We start from the raw sequence: 6,753 nt of genomic DNA, 5'->3' as shown, positions 1-6,753 counted from the left end.
TTTTATAGATGAGGGAACTGAGGTTCTAAGACATTCAGTAGTTTCTTTGCCCAAGATCTTTGCAGTATTCGAACTGGGATTTATGGTCTGGGAATTACATTCCACTGCTCCCAGGAAAAGTCTGGTCATCTCCATTTTATGGGGGAAGGAATTACACTCTGAGTCTAGTTAAGCTGCGGGAGGTTTCCAAACAGGAAGCTTATAGCTTGCTCAGCTGCCATACATCTTTCCACTGTCTCTTTTTTTTTTTTCCCCTCAAAGACAGTCATGAGCCTCATCATTGCTGAAAAGTATCTCACCGTTTATGGGATCTGATAGGGCTGATGGGTGGGTTACTGGAATTTCTAGTCATTATTGGGCTCTAGGATAGAGACTTTTCTTTTATTCCTTCAAAGATCTTTTTAGGAAGCAGTTAAGTGAGCCTGAAATTAATGTGAAATCAGATGACTTAAATTTTTTTTAAAGCTGTATTTTTTATTTTTCTCTTTATTTTTACATTTTCTTAGCAGTGCAAGGCACAACTTGCAGTATCTTATTCCCCTGACTAGGAGTCAAACCCAGGCCCCCTATAGTGGAAGGGCAGAGACCTAACCACTGGACAGCCAGGGAATTGCCTCCACCTCTCTCTTTTAGCAGCAAAATATAAATGCCAGTCCTTTTCCCTTTCTTGCAGTTTACCACACCTTCTCATTAACCTTTGGTGCCAACTTCACAGTGATTCATCTTAACAAGTGGATGGTTAGAATTCTACAGAAGCAGTCCCCAACGTTTCTGGCACCAGGGACCAGATTCATGGAAGACAAATTTTCCAAGGAACGGGGTAGAGGGTGGAGATGGTTTGGGGATGATTCAAGTGCATTACATTTATTGTGCACTTTATTTCTATTATTATTATATCAACTCCAACTCAGAAAGTGAAATTGTTCAGTCGTGTCCAACTCTTTGTGACCCCATGGACTGTAGCCCGCCAGGCTCCTCTGTCCATGGAGATTCTCCAGGTAAGAATACTGGAGTGGGTTGCCATTTCCTTCTCCAGGGGATCTTCCTGATCCAGGGATCGAACTCTGGTATCCTGCTTTGCAGGCAGACTCTTTACCCTCTGAGCCACCGAGGGAAGCCCCTTATTTCTCTCATTACTATATCAACTCCGACACAGATCACTGGGCATTAGATCCCAGAGACTGGGGATCCCTGTTCTATAGTATCTCATCATTATTTCTATTTAAGCACATAATGAAAGTGCAGCTGTCTTAAAGTTACACAGATTAGAATAGGATGGGATCCTTTATCACTATGGAGGCCTCTGTGACCCAATTCACCGGAAGATTCTTGGTTGGGTTTATCCAGCGGGTGGGATGGGTTTCACACCGGCGTCTCTGACAGGTCTTCCCTGGACCATTGTTCTTGTTATCTCTGTGAAAATGTCGCTGAGGGTTAGGCTTGTAGGTTGGATCAAGTTGTTCAGAATTAAGATCAAATTTTGGCCTCATCGGTGATACTATCTGTTCCATCAGTGGAGGTAATTAGTTAAGAGTAGGTGAAGTTGGTACGTACTGTTTAACAGACCCCACTAAGGCCCCAGAGGCCTCAAAATACCTTTCCTTTTATATCACTTTGGCTCATCTTGCCCATCATCTCTGGGCTGAAGTTATTCCAATTACCTATTTTTTATGATAGATCTCAGAGTTTCAGCCATACGATTTCACTTTTTTCTCCCAAATATAAAGATGCACATGTTATGTTGAGAGGTCTTGCAGAAACTGTCAAGGTTTCTTCTATTAGTATTTAGAAGAAGTACTAACAGGCATCATAACCTTAGACAGTGTTATGATTTGAACTGTGTTTCCCTCCCCCACCTCCTTCCTGGAAAATAGGCTGAAGTCGTAATCCCTGGTACCTGTGACTATGACCTTATTTGGGAATAGGGTTACTGTGGATGTAATTAAGATAAGATGAGGTCACACGGGAGTATTTGGGTCCTAATCTAATATGTTGTTTTTGTTTAGTCACTAAGTTGTGTCCGACTCTTTTGGGACCCCATGGACTAAAGCCCAGCAGGCTCCTCTGTCCGTGGGATTTCCCAGGCAAGAATACTGGAGTGGGTTGCCATTTCCTTCTCCAGGGGATCTTCCCCACCCAGGGATCAAATCTGAGTCTCCTACTTGGCAGATGGATTCTTTACCACTGAGCCACCAGAAGTCCAATCTAATATGACTGGTGTCCTTGCAAGAAGAGGAGAGGAGACACAGACACCCAGGAAGCAGCACCATGTGAAGACAGAGGCAGAGACCACAGTGATGTGTCTGTAAGCCAAGGCATGTCAAGGGCTGCCAGCCGCACCAGAAACTGAGGGACAGGCATGGACCAGATCCTCCCCTAGGACCTTCAGAGAGTGTATGGCCTTGCCAATACTTTATTTTCGGACTTCTGGCTTCCAGAACTGTGAAAGAATCAATTTCTGTTGTGTGAACCCACCAGGTTGTAGTTATTTAAGGTAATCCTAGGAAACAAGTACAGGTAGGAAGGAGAGGCCTGCCTTGATGTACGGGAAGTGAGTTTCCATGGAACCAGAAAACAGGGCACCCTCTTCCTTAATGCCTATGGATCAGAGGCAGGAACCACCAACAGCTCTATGTGCGTAAATTTTCAGTCCTGGGGTTCATTCCTCCAGGGAGACATTCCTGCAAGCCAACAGAGTTCTGCTAAGCCTCTGGACATCACGCTCAGGAGAAGCCTGAGATTCCTGAGTAAAGCCACGCAGTTTACAAAGGATCAGGTGCTTGGACAGGTGCCTGAAGAAAGATGAGATGGCCCAACTTCATCTATTGCACAACTGAGCCCAGGGCCATTTCCCTAACAGGAGACAGAGCAGGCCGGCTCTTCTTTTTGCAAAATCACGGAGTTAATCATCCCAGTGCCTGAGCCTTGCCTATTTGATCTTAGGGAGAACTTATGTTCTCCATTCTGATTTTCCATCTCCAGCGCTACCTATCTTTGTGTTTGTGACCTATCAGAAACATGATTCAGGAAGCCAACTTAGATAACGTTTGTCTACTAATTTTCCTAGGTGCCCAATAAATGTTGGTTAAGAGGTTTTTCTTTTTCATCTGGAAACAGATATCCTTTGAAGTGAATGCTTCTGGAGAAGGGCTGCCTTCTCCACAGTCCCCATCAGGACTCAGGCAGGTCTTCTTCCAGCTGGAAGAACGCCTCTCCAGGGACTGCCTCTGCCTGAAGCAGGCTGCCTTGCTCAGTTATTTACTGAGTGGTCTGTGCAGGAGTACAAAGGCTCGCCTCCAGTCAGCACATCTCTGAAGGTAGGTCATCCCAGCTCCAGGGCTCCCCATAGCATTGGTGGAGGCTTTCAGCACAGCTGCCTCACTGTTTGCCTTCTCCTTCTGTTCAAATCTGCTGCCCTCATCCCATACACGTCTTGTTCCTGAGAGCACTCTCCACCCAATAGGCCTGGTACACAAAGCTCAGTGTGCTTTCCAGGGAACCTGCTCTGAGATATTTTAGCTTAAACAGAAGAGAAATATATTGACCACGCTCACAGGTATAGATTTGGAATCTGGAATGCGTATAGCCATCAGCAGGAAAATAGAACACTACCGTGTCTTGGCATTGTCTCTGTCCTCAGCCTAAAGGCTGGGTCATGAAGGTTCCACTGCTCCCCAGGGGCTTATGAGTTCTGAGCACAGTGCGACCGCTTAGTAACTGTTCACGGAATAGGCAACGGATGAGTGTTTATGGAATTCAGCTTGGTCCTGGGATGAGCTAAATAGGTCTTGTACAGAGTTTTTCTCTCTTTGTGATGAGAAGAGTCATCTTTGGAGGGTGTATTAGCTCCCTAGGGCTGTTGTAACAGGAACACAGTCTGGGTGGCTTAAACAATGAAAATGTATTGTCTTAAAGTTCTGCAGGGCAGAAGTTTGAAATCCGGATGTTAGCAGAGCCCTGATTCCTCTTGAAGGACTTGCAAAAGGGTACGTTCCATGCCTCTCCTCTAGGTTCTGGTTGTTTTGCTGGTAATCATTGGCATTCCTTGACCTATAGACACATAATCCTAATCTCTGCCTGTAGTATTCCTCCGATATGTCCAAATCTCCCATTTATAAGGACACCAGACATTGAAATAAGGCTCTATCTTACCCTTACCCCAGTACAACTTCACCTTAACTGATTATATCTTCAATGGCCTTATTTTCAAATAAGGTCAAATTCTGAGGTCCTGGGCCTTAGGACTTCAGCATATGAATTTGGGAAGGGAGATAACTCAATCATTTTCTTGGAGGTTCTATTTTGATTCTGGGATTCCAGAATTTTCAACATGCCCTGTGTTAGAAACACTGGGGCTGCAGAGGGGCCACAGGAAAGAAAGTGTGACCTGTAGCTGTGGGGTCTGAGCCAGGGGAAGTCAGGTTCTAGTTAGCAGAGGAGTGGGATATTGAAAAGCCCCTGAGGCCTGAGGTCTGGCTGGGTTCGGAACAGATTTCGTGCATTTGATTGGGGGACGCAAACAATGTAAAATATGCGCCATCCAACCTAGATATTGTTGTTCTGAGTGAAATAAGTCAGACAGATAAGGAAAAATATCATATGGCACCCCTTATATGTATGTAGACTCTAAAAGAAAATGATGCAAATGAACTTACTTACAAACGAGACTTAAAGAACAAGCTTATGGTTGCCTGTACACTCTGCTATGTTTTAAATGAATAGCCAACAAGGACATACTGGATAGCGCAGGGAACTCTGTTCAACGTTATGTGGCAGCCTGGGTGGGAGGGGTTTGGGGGGAGAATGGATACATGTGTGTGTACACACACATACATGCACACACACATATATATATATATATACTGACTGTTCACCTGAAATGATCACATTTTTAATCAGCTATACCCCAATACAAAATTAAAACTTAAAATGTTTTTTTTTTTTTTTTAAAAAAGATACCCCATCTTTTAACTGATGCAGTTACTTCACCCTCAAGGAAAGGAGTATAACTTCTTGTTTCTTAAGGGTCAGCTGCACATACTGATTTTCTTCTAACATGCGGTGTGTGGAATGAAGAAAAAGAGTAACTTTTCAGCAGAGAAACCTGACAAGCACCACCCCAGCAAGGTGATCCACGTCAATATCAACAGTGCTAAGGGATGTCGCTCCTAAGCACCAGGACATGACATGATGAAAACGGAACTTCACCCCTGTGATCTTTCTCCCCCAAACATGTAGCCACAGTCTAATAACGAGAAAGGCATCAGAGTACCCCAACTGGGGGACAAGCCACAGGATACATGACCAGTACTCCTCAAAAGTCAATATAAAATAGGAAAAGCTTGAGAAACTCACAGCCAAGAGAAGCCGAAGGCAAGAAGATGATTAAGTGTAATGTGGTGTCCTGAATGGGATCGTGGAACAGAATAAAAGGGATTAGGTAAAAAACTAAGGAAATGTGAGTGAATTATGGACTTTAGTTACTATTAATGTATCACTATTGATTCATTAGTGACAACAAATGTATCATATTAATGTAAGAGGTTCATGCAAAACTGAATAAAGGATATGTGCAAACTCTATTTTCACAATTTTTCTGTGAAACTTCTAAATAAAACTTTTTAATCTTCTAAAATAAAACCTTTCTTGAAACTAAATTTAAAAAGTGCCATACTAAACTTCTAGTTAGAAGATAAATAAGTTCTAGGAATATAGTTGCAACATAATGGCTACAGTTAATTACTGCTGTCCTTTCTATGTGAAAATTGTTTAAAAAGTAAATCCTGAGTTTTCATCACAGGGAAAAAAATTATCTTTTTCTTTTTTATTGTATCTGTAAGAGATGATGGAGCGCTTCCCTGGAGGCTCAGTGGTAAAGAACCCACCTGCCAATGTAGGACACTCAGGTTCATTCCTGGGTCAGGAAGATCCCCTGGAGGAGGCCATGGGAACTCACTCCAGTATTCTTGCCTGGGAAATCCCATGGACAGAGTAGCCTGGAAGACCCCAGTCTATACGGTCACAAAGGAGTCGGACACAACTTAGCAACTAAACACCTACCTTAAAAACTAGATAATTTGCATTTCAAAAACTTTAATAAACTTTTTCTTCTTTTTTCCTAGTAAACTGTTTTGTCTCACAGTTACTCAAAAACAGAAAGCAGGTAAAAGGTTTTCAATTCTCAGGAGAAATATTTAAAAGCAAGCAGGGGCACTGACCAATCAGACCATTGGTAGAGGCGAATAATCAATCAGGGACTCATTGGTCAAATATTATCTCTCTTTATTCCACCCTCATCTCTACTTAACCAGAGAGTTAAAGGAAAGGCTATGGGCTTCCCTGGTGGCTCAGTGGTTAAAGCATCTGCCTGCAATGCAGGAGACCTGGGTTCGATCCCTGGGTTGGGAAGATCCCCTGGAGAAGGAAATGGCAACCCACTCCAGTACTCTTGCCTGGAGAATCCCATAGACAGCGGAGCCTGGTGGTCTACAGTCCATGGGGTCTCAAAGAGTCGGACACGACTGAGCGAACTCACTTATGGAGAGAAAAGAAACAGATGTGATTCTTACGTATTCTTGGCTTGTTTTGAGTAATGGGATGACTGAGGACCCCGGGAGACAAAACCTGAGGTTCTAGCAGCTGTTTGGCCCCCTCAGCAGAGGGGAAGAACAGGTGTGACCCCAGAACTTTGAGAAGAAAGTGAGATGGGAGTTACTCCATCTTGAATTAATTTGCTCCAAGTTTTATCCGCTT

The 6,753-nt window shown here is 43.5% G+C and overlaps 1 non-coding gene across 1 annotated transcript; it reads left to right on the top strand.

Annotated features, from left to right (window-relative positions):
- Nucleotides 1–6,336: 6,336 nt before the first annotated feature.
- On the top strand, nt 6,337–6,408 carry TRNAC-GCA (transfer RNA cysteine (anticodon GCA)). Its single transcript has one exon. It is a non-coding gene; the product is annotated as a tRNA-Cys (tRNA).
- The last annotated feature ends 345 nt before the right edge of the window (nt 6,409–6,753 follow it).

Source organism: Capricornis sumatraensis, chromosome 22 (assembly GCF_032405125.1).
Source record: "Capricornis sumatraensis isolate serow.1 chromosome 22, serow.2, whole genome shotgun sequence".
NCBI classification, from domain to species: domain Eukaryota; kingdom Metazoa; phylum Chordata; class Mammalia; order Artiodactyla; family Bovidae; genus Capricornis; species Capricornis sumatraensis.
The sequence above is the reverse complement of the archived record's forward strand: the minus strand, read 5'-3'. Positions and strand labels throughout refer to the sequence as shown.